The sequence below is a fragment of the Neolamprologus multifasciatus genome, chromosome 16 (assembly GCF_963576455.1).
Source record: "Neolamprologus multifasciatus chromosome 16, fNeoMul1.2, whole genome shotgun sequence".
NCBI classification, from domain to species: Eukaryota; Metazoa; Chordata; class Actinopteri; order Cichliformes; family Cichlidae; genus Neolamprologus; species Neolamprologus multifasciatus.
Genome location: NC_140454.1, coordinates 12,094,884 through 12,107,688, shown reverse-complemented (window position 1 = coordinate 12,107,688; position 12,805 = coordinate 12,094,884). Strand labels below are relative to the sequence as shown.

Here is a 12,805-nt window from a genome sequence, read left to right as displayed (position 1 = left end):
TACTGTAGGTAATCTATACTTCAATATGACTGTGAAGAACTGCTTATTGGATTTCAAACAGGAGCCAAGAGATGGGGAAAACAGGCTGGAAACCTATGACCTAAAGTCAGCAATCATCATAAAATATTAAAACCAGGGCTGTCCAGATAGTCAGTTGGTTTGCTGCTCAGGTTCGATTCTTACTGCGTGTCATTTTTCAGCTTTGTCTTATCTGAAGTCTCTATTTAACAAGAGCACAAAATCATTAGGAAAAAAAAATAGGAAGATTTCAGTAATCAAGGACATAATCAATAACTCTTGGTATTATTATTCGGTTTGAAAACACAATATTTACTTCAACAGATCAGGATAGAAAAGTGTTTGTCTGTACATTCTTTACCTTTTCTGACGTACTATTGTGACAGTGTGATAACAGCAGTGGTGTAAAGCAAGCAAGCATGTTTATTTAGAATACTTAAGTTTTCAGGTATTTTGCATGCCTCATTATACTCCACTGGGGAAAAATATTACATTATTTTTTTATAATAAGAAAAACAATATCACTGTGTAATAAAAGTACGAAATGTCATAACATAACAAAAAAGTCATTTTACATCATGAGCGGTCCTACTTCTACTTCAAGTGCTTTAAATGCACTCCTCTTAACTTTACTCATAGAAATATTATAATAACTGGTCTTTTACTCATATCCTGGTGAGATGGCTGTGGCTCAAGAGGCAGAACAGGTCAGCTACCTAATTCTCATTGAATCTCTGGCTGCTCCAGTCTGCATGCTAAAGTATGCTTGAGTAAAATAAACCTCAAGTGCGAACGTGTATGATTGTTAGATAGAAAGCACTTACTTTAAAATACTTCCAATACTTCCAAAACTATGCAACTATTCTGAAAGTCAGGAGTGCTGATAAGAACGTTTTGTTGTTATGCCCTGTGTGTGCCTCATTGCATTGCATTTCAGCTCCTCACGCTATCTTTAAACATTTAGAACTAATTATGTATCACAACAGACAAACATCAACCACTGATAACAGTATGTGTTATATTGTCTTTTTTGCTATATTCAGCCAGCATATCGACACATTCCTAATATCGGATCACAAAGTATAATGTAGGTCCTGCAATTAGAGTACTTTTTCCCTGCTCCAGCAGATAAACAGGCTTTAAAACTTGTAAAATAGTGTTTGAGTAAGTAGAAAACTAAAAAGTTACTTGGTATTATTGATACATTTTTCAACCTTCTAACATTATGTCTTCATATGAACTGATGTGAATTAAAACATCAACAGACAATTTATAAGCTAAAGATAAAAATATTCATGTCAGCCCAAATTACTCTTCCTCCTAAACTTTAAAAATAGTGAACTTACCTGCTATTACATTACCGGTGTAAGTTCTTTGTCACTGCGCTGACATTTCTACGTGCTACATTTTTAGGTTAAATTATACTCAACTACCTAATACTGAGTGTAACTGTGTTTTCATGTGTGTGTAAGTGGGTGCAGGAGTGTGCACAACACACTGGTTTTCCCCCTTGTGAGGAAATGTAAAACTTCTTGGTGTGTTATTTTTCTCCCCACCGTTTGTTCTTTTGATCTGTGTGTACATTATCTCCAGCTCTTTGAATTTCAATTTCACTGTCATGTAAGCTCTTTTCATCACAGCCGACGGTTGCAGCTCTAATAATATTCAACTTTTAGGTCACAGTGGAATGCTAATTAGATTGCTATTTTAATTAATATGTCCCTGCAGGTTTCCATATCAAATCAGTTTTAACACTATATTGTGCACTTTGAGCCAATAAATTACAATGAATCCCCAAAATAACACCACTTCAAAAAAAGAGGAGGATTTTAAGGTGTACAGGAGCGGCGCACGTTTGAACTGTGTTTACATAAATTGCTTATTGTTGCTTAATAAACTGCATAATATTAACCACGTTGGGATGCGTTTGAAACTGTTTCAATAAGCCATGGTAGATGTGTTTATTTTCCACTAATAAATCCATACATGAACCTGCTCACGAGATAAAAGCCACAACTTAGCTGGTTATTTTCAAGGGCAGTATAGTGTTAAATGTGCTAAAGGGAGGGAGATAAGTGCAGCGGCTAGAATAGTACAGACTGTGTGTGTGTGTGTGTGTGTGTGTGTGTGTGTGTCCGTGTGTGCTGCTGGTGGTGGCATTTATGGGCTTAAAAGTGCTTCACTTTCCATCAGAGTGTCATTTGTCTGTCAGCATTTCTGTGTGTGTGTGTGTGTGTGTGTGTGTGTGTGTGTGTCACCCTGGATTCTCAAATGGTTGTTCTGTCCTGCAGCTCAGGGTGTCCCATTCATCATGTTGAGAGGAAACGGAGAGGCCTGGGATATGAGCACTGCTTTATTCCTCTCATAATCAAAGGTCATATTGGAGTCCAGTGTTCAAATTGCTTTACCTCACTGAAAAGACACACACACACACACACACACACAGAAACACATACAAATTAGTCGTTATGCCAAAATGATACCATGCCAAATATGTTCTGCATTTTCCAAAACAATCTGGTGTAACACCTGCACAATGACCTCTAAGTATAATTCCATCTTTAATTCTCCATATGCATCATTCTAACTTTATTGTTATAACTCTGAACAGTTATGATTAAAGGTTTTCATCCAACAATGTGTACTTCAATTATGTTTTTACTAAATTCAAATTCTTTCTGAGACACATGCTTGCTGCACAACCTCTTTAAGAACACGAGACCCAGTGCTGCTTTTGCACACTAACCAAAATTTATATTCATGGATGAGGAGGGTGGAGGGGCTATTTGGATGTTTATTATACTTTAAAATGAAGTAATCCGCATTTCGCTGCCTGCGAGGTAATTAATGTGGGGAAATCTTGAATTAAAGATGTAAATCCTGACACTTTGGCAGGGGGGCCGGTAAGGGACAGTGGTCTCCAAGGTCTAGATTATTCTTAGCGTATACCAATTAACACCATGTATCTTCTTTTATGTTCACTTCAATTAAGAGCCTTTACAATTTTTAAGTTCTTTTCTTCTCAGTAGTTAGAATGTCAGAGAGACTGATCAAAGGCATTAGCTGCCGTCCGCGCACCATAGGTAATGCTGTTTTGCATAAAGAAATCTGCATATTGCTAAGAAGGTTTTCATTTCATTTTGCATGAATTACAGAACCAGGGATGCTGTAGTAGATGGAGATGGAGAGATATGATTGTACACCTTTACCAAAAAAACAGAGAAACCTTTCAACACATAATTGCCAAACTTTGTCAAATCTTGGAGGATTTTGACTTCAGCATCAATGTGCCACTGTCGAGATGAAACAGACCAACACCAGTTGAATGCATTACTTCTTTTTTGGTTTCCTGTTGTTGTTCCACCTCATTCGGGTTTTGCAGGACTTCTGTTAAAATCTGTTCCTCACTATTAAGAGTGTTAATAAGTTAAAGTGTGTGCACAGCAACGTTAACACCCAATAACTCCAGCTCCTGAGGTAATCACGCTCTGATTTATGTGGGTGATTTTGGTTCAATTGTCTTACAACCTGCCTGCTTTCTAGATGACCATCTTTTAATAAGCCTGAAAATCAGGCTGTGTCCAATAGCTTTCCCCTCCATTGGGGATGCTTTTGTTTTTCCTGCTCTTTCATTTCTCTTTCCTCACCCTGTCTAATAATAAATCACATAACATACATTGCACTTTGAGACCTTTCTCATTTTGTTCAAATAGTTCAGTAGAACTTTGTGTTTTCGTAGATCTATTTACGTGTCCGTAAGTGCGTGTGTAATCTTTCACCTGTGCACAGCTAGTGCTGAAACTCTGCAAACAGATGCAGGAAGAACAAACAAACAAATAACCTGTTTGCTTGTGATAATCACTGCTACTTAATTCCATTACACTGTCAGCTACCAATAAATCAATGAGCAAATGAACTGACCGGCTATGAGGAATAGCCATCTATTGCTCGTCTGTGTTATTCTATTGATGTTCCACCAACGGCCGTCCTGGAGATATTGAATGCTCTTTAAGCGAAGTGCTGACATCATAATAAAAGGCCACCATGAACTGGCCGGCTGTGCGGTTTGGGAGCTTCAGGCTAAAGAGACGGACGGCCTCTGAAGAAGGAAGAAAGGCAATCTTCAAAGTCAATACAACCAAGTGCTCTATGTGGTCCCATTTACTGCACATAATGAAACTACAAATAGCCTCTTAAACAACGCAAACAAAGCACATACACAAATGGCACTGCAGTCAGAATAATTATACGATAACTGGAATGATAAATTATGTGTTTGGTGGGTTTTTTGACATTAGCATTACCTCTGACTTGTTTTGAAATCTGTCAGCTTAGTTGAAGTCTTTCCTAAACCACATTAAAAAGATCGAAATATGTGGAATATATATTAGAATTGACATCGCATAGAGTTTATTTTTAAATGCACTCAAATGCACTTTCACCTCCGTGTGTGCGAATCTGCAACTGACTTTTCTGATGACAGTGTATTTAATCCATTGCTCGTGACATCATAAAAAAAACCGAAGGGCTGGCAAATTCAAACATCAAAACATTAAGTTGGGTGCTGTGTCTGTGCAGCCCTGTGTTTTCATAACCCGAGTGTCTCAAAGCATTATTAACAAAAATCTTTTGCTCAGCCTTGCATTTCTAAGGCCAATAAAAAGCAGCAGGAAGAGGCTGCACTGGTGCTGACACAGAGGCATTACACAGCACAGACAGCCATCTAGTGTTGGAAATGAGCACATGCAGGAATCAAGTAAGGAGGAAAGGCACTTTACTGCATCCTGTACGCTATGTTTACACCTCCATTTAGTTTTAAGGGCCACAAATGATGGATATTTTAGTTAGAGCAGACAAAGGGAAAAATATTTCAATGAACTAACAAAGACTGGATTAAGCGCAGAGTTATTTGTTGTGTGTGTCATCATTACACCCACAAATTGGAAGAAAAACTCTTATGCGCTTTTGTACTCTGCAACCAGGAACGGGAGCTATGCTAATGGTCAGAACTCGTCTTTTCAACCCACACAGAACACAGCGCACCCTGGTTTAGCCTAATAGCAAGCCTACTGCAAGAGCTTAACCTCTCCCATGGATAGAACTGAAATAACAATGCATCAGCTCTTGGAGACTGTGTCCACCTCTTTCGCGAGAAACCTTTCCTTACCGTTACCTTTTACCTCCTCTTTGAATTACAGCAGCACGAAATGGGAATTTGTTAATGTATGCAACCCAAATAAACAAAGATTATAAACAAATGTGTTGCATATTGTTATTGTGTGCATACTGGGAGCATGAATATGGATTTGCTGAGCTTTCAAACAAAGACACAAAGGGAGGCCCAACCTGTTGTCGGCTCAGCCCCTTTTTTTTCCCCTGCTGTGAAATCCCTGCTCCCTTAATAATCACACATCATTATGACAATAGATGTTAGGCAAAACACATAAGCCGCACAAGGAGACAGAAGCAGACAAACGCACATAAATACTGTACTACACTAAACAGATCGTCACAGACTCCTTCAGCCTTATTCACTTCTTGCATAAAGGTTGAAGGAGATATGTTTATTCGCTCACTCTTCTGGCTGTTGTAAAGGTCTTGGCCCCTGCAGTCATGCGCACGCAGGCCTGCTCCTGCAGACTTATCATCTAATTGCTTTTCATTGATCCTGTCTGATCAGGTGCCTAATGTTCATCCTTTTCCCAGCGCGCTTTCCCGAGCACTTCTGCCAGTCCTAATCTGAGAAGTGTGCATCCTTTTCAATGCTTATAAAACACCCAGGCACAAAAAAACAGTGAGACAACAGAGGATTGTTTTTCATACTGTTGTACCGAATACATCTACAAAGGACTTGTGTGTGTTTATGCGCTGGCAGTACGCATGCTTTTCTGAAAAGGGATATCTCCTGGCTTTTTGTCAGTTCCCATGCACAACATTTGTGTTCATTTTGTTCTTTTAATTATTTTCAATGTGGATGGGCAGCAAAGTAGAGAGACTGCTTTACCTAAAGACAGGCAAAGAAGTCCGTGTGCCTTGGACGAGAGACAATACAATAATGAGTCTGTTTATTTTGGATTAGAGACAAAGAGGCTCGTCCTGTAAGGTGAACCAGATCAAGGATTTGGGATAGAAACTTCAAGCTCCTCCTAAAGATTAAATGATGTCAGCATCAGAAGCGAAGGCCAATGTGTGTTGGCAGGCGCTGAGCTGGACTTCTGAGGGATATTATGGTGTGTATGACTATTAATGGACAACAGTAAACGCTGAATACGTTTTTTTTTTCAGCTTTTTTTTTTTTTTTTTGTAATAATCCGAACCTGGACCGCAGCCACGAGCCCACTAAAACACACATGCACCGAATTCATCCGTCTTAGAGGGGATGTATCGCAGCTTTGGTTTAATATGCAGGCCAGTTCTCGGTGGTATCAGATCAATCGAGAGTTTTAAGTTAGACACAGCCAGTGAGGCAGACAAAAGAGACCATCTTTGGCGCACATTAAGAGAACACTTTTCTTCCCCTTAACATCACAGTTATTGCTTTTTCTGAAGGAGGCATTGAGTAAGACTCAACTGTCTTGTGATGCCCATTAAAAATATTAACTTTAAAGGTGGAGAGTTTTTTTCCCCTCCAGATTGTAGGTTTGGGTTACTTTGAAAGTAATGGCCTAATTACAGTAACTTAATGTATTGTTCTACTCGCATGTCTCTGAAAAGATCTGAAATGATAACCTTGACTGCTTAGAGAAACTAAATCTGCTGTTAATACTTGCCATTTTTCCAAGAATAATCTAATGTGATTTAATGATACAAAACAGCAGCACATTTCACCCACTTGGCTCAACTCTTGCTTATATTTTCCATCTTCTTGGTCTTTTTTGATGTAAGGGGACAGGACATAACATTTAAGTGTGATTTATCATTTAAAAAAGTCAACTAAGCACTCTTACTCTACTGCATGGCCCAAAAACAGCCCACCTACATTCTAGTTTACCGTGAAGCAAGATTCAAGACACTGATCTATTTACCTCACTTTGTGTGCACCCTAACTGTGCCATATATATGTATAGTATAAGGAGGCAATCATCTCTTCTGTTACAGACCCCCTTTGAGCCTTTCCCTGCCTTCTCCCGTGCATTATTCAGTCTTTTCCTGAAGTAACAGCCGCCCTCTACACGCAGACAAGTCGACCACTAACACACCACACTAATGTGATGTAAAAATGAATGATGAAATTCAAGCAGGCCAAATGAAAGAGAAACCTACGTGTGTTTGCCTGTGTATATGTGTGTGCCCGTGCATGAGCAAATGCTGGCTCTGGTGTAAGCCTATGTGTGCATGTGTGTGTTCAAAGGTGAGGCCTTGGGTGATGGAGAATAGGATTCTCTTACCTCCTATAAGTACAGAGGAGGATAAAAGCCAGATGTAATGACCTTGGTATAATGAAGGCCTTGCTGATTTCCATGATTTTCTTGCTTTTATGCCACGAATTTGCTTGTTCCATAGGAGGGGCAAGAAGGGAAAAGACGGAGCTCTGTCTGGCCAAACAACATCAGCCCAGAATCGAACACGAACTCTCGTTCCCATGTTCAAGCCATTATTGAAACGATTACTATCTTGAAGCAAATTAATAGATGAAACACATTTTTCTTAATGGGCTGGTGTTTTCTTTTCTTTTTTTTTTCTAGGTGACCAATTTACTTGCAATTTTCTTAATTTGTAAAGTTATTTAGAAAGTGATGTAATGCTTGCTTCTTTTTATCTTGAAAGCAAAGGCAGCATGTTGTCTAGGGCTGCTCAGTGCAGCTAATATGGCACAACGAAATGAAAGGCTTCAAAAGAGCTTTTCCACTTGGAGCTGATGTAGTGCTGTGGCCGACCTCCAAATATGATTAGACTGCAGTAAACACAACAATAGCAAACAATAAACAACTGGTAATTGGTGTGATCCTCTGTTCCAACAAAATCTTCCTTGATTTGCTATGAATTATGAGCATTAATGTGTCTGCTCACCATGCCCCTCTGAGGATATCAAAAAGCTCCCGCTCCGTCTTGATGGGCCTGTCTCATTAAAGGAGAAATGGAGGCCAATGTGAGAAACTGATGTACGGTGCATTCAGCAGAATAACTGGCATGAACTCACCTCTGATTCATGCTGTCTGTGCGCCTCATATAAGATCATTACACTTGAGTGAATTGTTTGTGTATGTATCTGTGTCTGCTTAGAAAGCAAGTGAGAGGAGTACAGCCCTAACACATCCCAAGTGAAGTGCACCCTCTACAGGCAACTGTTAAACATTTTATATCCTTGTATAGCATCTGCAGAACTAGACTGAAGAAAATTTGCAAATCATTTTACCTGAGAAACAACATATAGCATACCAAGTTGATTAGACACACTATATACGACTCCATTAAATATATCTATATATCTGTCGACTCTCTTTGGTATGCTCAAAACCAGGTTTTCCTGCTTAAGCTTTGCAACTCCATACATGCACCTCTTTCATTAATATGTGATGAGAAAGAAAATCTCCAAAGGCCCCAATAGGCAGATGCATTGTTTCTCTTTTAAAGTCATCTCAGATGGAAGGAGTGAACTTCAGAGGCTCAGTGAAGTGTCTAATGAAAGAAGTCTCCTCCTCCGCGGCTCCATTTCGCACAGCATATTAGGAATCTAAATGTTGACTGAAGACAGTTTGATTCCGTGTCTGTGATTTTCTTAAGGAATAAAAACAGCGTTGCGTGTTTACAGTGTAGCCATGAAAGCGCTACGAGAAGGCTCATCACTACCCGATGCCATTTTGGGAGGCGGAACGTGAGGTTCATACCACAGTTCATTTGAAAGCCATATCAAACAGAGGATTGTTTAAGACCAAGATCAAAGCGATTTCTGCTCAAAAAATATCACTAGACTATAGAAACATCCTTGTAAAATTTCTGCTTCATGCTAACAATTATTTCAGCAGTGTCTGGAAATAAAACAAACACAGTGCACAATGGGCAGAGGCAAATAAAAATGACATTTCAGGACTGTTGTGGTAACTCGTGTACCTTGTTTTGTATTACATGCCACAGGAATCTGAGAGTTTAAATCCCCCTGTCAGCCAGAGTTTCATCACTTGCTGTGCAACAACAACAGCAAAAAAATAAATAAAGATTCTTAAAAATAATCTAATAAATGCTAGTGAGGATGGGAGCAACTTTCTGATTATATTAATGCACTTCAGAATAGAAACTTTGTGCTTAAAATATTTCCAGCTAAGTGGGTTCCTGAGTAGTTCCTGCATTTAAACAGTTGCAACAACAGGCACTGTGTTTCATCAATCTGCTCGTAAAAATAGTTTTGATTTAAATCTAATGATTAATCACGTCAATACTACTCCTACACTAATTGATTTACATTCATTATAGTCCACCATGTAATTTATATATACAATTATTTGGACTTTTAATAAGACCTCTAACATTAAAAAATGTAAATCTACTCTTCTACAATGTTAAAAGTCCCATCGACAGGCAGAGAGGTTGAAATGTGTTTTTCCAGCGCTAACACTGGCTCTTGGTTCAGTAGGATTGTATATTTTTTAACTAAAGCAAGTACACTTGTGTTTTTTCTCCGGAGCGCAGATAAAAGAAGGAGATGCCCAGGGAAGATAAAACCATATATGTTGCTCTAAATGTTGAGATACTGAAAAGAAGCAGCGTCTGTATCAGCATTACTTTTTACGCATCTACTGCTTACTTTTACTCCTGTTACTCCAAGCTTAAAATAATTTCTTATACAGTTTGCTGTTTTCTGCAGCACACATTTGACAATGTATGTTGAAGCAAAGTCTGCTCGTGTGTCACTGAGGAGGAGAACAGTGCCACGGTGAGTTATTTTAAAAGTTAAAACAACATACACATAAATTACAGCTGAACAAATAGTTTAACTACATAATGAAATACAATTTTTAAGAAAGCACTACTAGTTTCTGTTGTGTTTGCAAAACGATTGGGGAATAATATCACCGTAACTTAACAGTAACTGCATATTATTTCCATTTCACGATCAAAATCTTTTCAACTCGCTGTTATCATGTACTTATTTAGTTGTTATATATTCAAAGTCATAAAACAGAAAAGAAAATATTAAATTGCTATTCCACATATCTTCTGGGAAATATGTTTAAACTATTTGGGTCATTTTGTCAAATTTCAAGCAGATGGAGAAGTCATTTGTTTGTCTGATTGGGCCTTGTTCTTATCTCTGCCTTGTACAAAAATGTACCAAATGAGCTGGTTTAAAACAAATGTGCAACAGAGGTTAAGATCACTTAGAAGCAATTGAGACAAAGGTGGCAACGTTGCTCACAAATTTGTCACTGTCTTGACTTTGCGTTGTAAACGTCCCTACTGAATGAAAGCCAGAGTCAAAGGTGAAGATGTTTGGATTGGTATCAGATCCTGTAAGATGTTCAAGAACAACCAGCTTGAGAGAACTATCAGATTTTCTTTGAGTGTAAGTAAAAGCACTGTAGACACTGTTGTCCGTCTACGGTATGTTTTAAAGCCATTTTTACACTTTTACACAACAAAAGTTACCCATACGTTACTTATTAAAGACTGCTCTCCTTCTATGTAAGTAATTTATGTGAAACTTCAGCCACAAAAAAATCTCACATTGCAATCTGGATCTTTTAAATGAAGAGAAAAGAGTAGTAGCTAAACTTACCAATGTCAAACAACCTTAAACCTTAAAATAACCATGGCCCATTGTCTTTTCTAGCATGTGAGTACGGTATGGTCCAACTATTTCTCTACAGCACATAACTACAACACAACACTTTTAACTTTATTCACTCCCCTTATTAGAGCAGATTGCTTATCGTCTACTTCACAGAGCGCCCATATAGCATAGCTGACAGCAGTAAGGGCGAGCTGCACACATAAACCCCTCACTAACACTTTCCTACGCTAACCAGCTGTCCCCCTGTGGTTTCAGACTCGGCCAAACCTTTGAAATGTCCTTCAAGGCGTGAAAAAACAACATGCACACTGCTTTGGGTAAAATCCTATTTGTACACTATAATTACACTTTGAAAAGTTGCAAAGTCTAAAGTTTCAAGACCTTCACTTTTTCTCTTCTCATTTCGGATATTGATTGGGCTCTAAAACACATGTAAGGTTCGCTGCTCTACAGAACAAAGAGGTTTCTCATTACGTGCCGCGCCTCAGACAACTTTGGATGTTTCAGATTGGATTTACTCATGTTATCAAGGGAAGCAATCAGAGGAATTCAGTCGATATTTTTCACAACTGCGGAACCTCCGTTAATGCGCTCTTAAAAACAAAGCTATAGGCACTTTGAATGTTCTTATTAACGAGATAGAGGTTTGGAGTGATAGGTATCCCCAATGTCTTTCATGCCGAAAAGAAAGAGAAACATCAGTAAAGCCTGTCAGCATACCACTGCGGTATGGGTTCCATCAAAAAGTAACTTTTTAAAAATTCAAAATCACCTTCAAAAATACATCCGTCATGTCAGAACTCATAAAGCTCCAGTGAAGTAAATTAAAGTCATTAGAAACAAATAATTACACACAGCGCAAATGCCAAAAAAAAATGTTTACAGGCATAATCAGTCAATGCCAAAAGAGAAAGATTAGTCCAGACAAAATTTGTTCTGTTGGCTGCATAATAAACATAATTACCCAGCAACATTGTATTCACAGAAACAAACAATAACCAACATGTTAGTTTTGGCTGCAGTGCTTGTGTAAATGAGAAGAATTCCACGTGAAATTGGTGTGCCATTAGTACCGACCCTGTGATCATGAAATCAGTTTTACTAATGTAGACAAGACTCAAGTACAAAAAAACCAAACCATTAAATCAGTGGTTGATGCCTGGGTCTTAGGTCTGTTATAAAGAATGCCTTTCTGATGAAAAAAAAAAAAATACTCCACTGTGTTTTCTTTTATTGCAGGTGTCATATATGGTATCAATAATCTAAACTGACCTTTTCCTGTGTTGCTTGTTTTCTGTGCTGGGGGATGCAATGAGGGAGCCATGATGTCTGGGGCCACTCCTCCGCACAGTAATCAATAAGTATGTCCAGCTCCATATACAGCAGGTGCTCAGTCCAGCTGCTTTGAGAAGACAGAGTCAAATTGGACACACATGCATCATTGTTATTCATGCACAGAGTCAGAATCAGGTTTGTACGATGCTAAACTGGACACACAGGACTAGTTTCATGGAAATGAGTAGTGCACTGATGAACAGCTCTCGCCGGACATCATGCAAACCGACCATACAAAGGGAATGTAGATGTACAGGTTAAATGAGAAAAAGACTGAATGAACGCCTGTATTAAATTAGTGTCTCAAGATGCACAAGGCAATAATAGCAACCTCATACAATTTATACTAATCCACAATATATTGTAAACTTACTATGTATTATATTACATGCTTATATATTTTTTACCACTATAATACTTAACAGTCATAAAAATGAACTTATTAAACTTAGGAGATGAAATCATTGGACGTTATTAAGTCCAAGTCGACGGGCTACGGCCTAGTTTCTTTGAAAACACTTCTAATACTTACTGAGACAGACTTGGCAGTAAGACTTTTGTTGTTACTTATAACTGAGAATACTACAGTGTTAGAATAGGCTTATGTAGCGGGGGAAATAGAACCATTATATGACAAATACGTCCACACTTTTAAATTTTAACAGGTGTGCGTCAGCTCAAGCGCTTACTGATTCCGCGGGAGAAACCGCTGCCACAGAGTGG

General features: G+C 38.5%; 1 long non-coding RNA gene across 1 annotated transcript; it reads right to left on the bottom strand.

Moving 5' to 3' along the window:
* Positions 1 to 289: 289 nt before the first annotated feature.
* On the bottom strand, positions 290 to 12,783 carry LOC146500375 (uncharacterized). The gene is made up of 3 exons (XR_014869797.1): positions 12,615 to 12,783; positions 12,020 to 12,149; positions 290 to 2,430 (listed from the first exon to the last, which is right to left on the bottom strand). It is a non-coding gene; the product is annotated as an uncharacterized LOC146500375 (long non-coding RNA).
* Positions 12,784 to 12,805: the final 22 nt, after the last annotated feature.